A 1,017-nucleotide genomic window follows, 5' to 3' on the forward strand; every position below is an offset into this window, starting at 1 on the left:
AAATATATGTACTTATGTAAGTTATTAAATGTATAGAAATTAGCGTAACTATAAATTCTATTTGTACAAATATAGATGGTCGGTTGCTTCTTAGTTTCAACAGTGGAGTTGTGATAGGAATTTTAAGAACAATTTAAGTATTTTTGTATTATATTGTTAAACTCTATGATATCGTTCTTGAAAAAAGAATGAACTCCACAGTTTACTCAGCCCTCTCACCAGAAGTGTAAGGTACTAAATTAAATAAATTAATGATTTAATTTGGAACCTATATATACTCCATACGGCAAGGTGAGCAATCCATCGAGAGAGAAAATGTTTTTAAGCCTTTAAACCCACGTAGCTTAGAATAACATAAGAAAAAATGCGAAAAAAGTACCAAATTCTAACAGATAAAACGGCAGCAAAATAAATTAAACTGCATTTGTTCCTAGGTTTTTTGTTGAAAAATTAAAATATGTTAGTAAAACTTACAATATATATTTTTTATTTCTTAATAATACGATCAATTAAAATATATATACATTAACCTAAAATTTAAAACGTAAATTGCGTGCAATTTCAGAATTTTGGGGATTTTATTAATTCGTTATTTTTCTAATTGACTAGAGACACGCTAATAATTGTTATTTATTTTCTCACCTGCATTTTGACACCATACGATAAATGTTTCACTGCTTTTCGGTGGTAAACAGAATAAAATAATCCCGAAATCTCCTCGTGTATTTCGACAGTATATGTAAGCACACCGATCGGTAGCACTTAGAGACATTATTTTTATTTTGTTTTCACTTTAAAACACTTTTTAAATAATTCACTGCCAGTAAACTATTGATTAAGCTTAAGTTCAAGGTAAAAATAATATCCAATCACGTAAATACCAAAGGTTTAATCGCACCGGCATGTGTGTGTTCGTTTGTTGTGAAATTAGGAAAATAAGTGAGTGCAGGTCTAACATGCGCACGTCGTCGTATTGCGATTTAAAAAATCACATGATCCAGTTTAAATTTTTTGTAA

This window comes from Belonocnema kinseyi, chromosome 2 (assembly GCF_010883055.1).
Source record: "Belonocnema kinseyi isolate 2016_QV_RU_SX_M_011 chromosome 2, B_treatae_v1, whole genome shotgun sequence".
In the NCBI taxonomy this organism is placed as follows: domain Eukaryota; kingdom Metazoa; phylum Arthropoda; class Insecta; order Hymenoptera; family Cynipidae; genus Belonocnema; species Belonocnema kinseyi.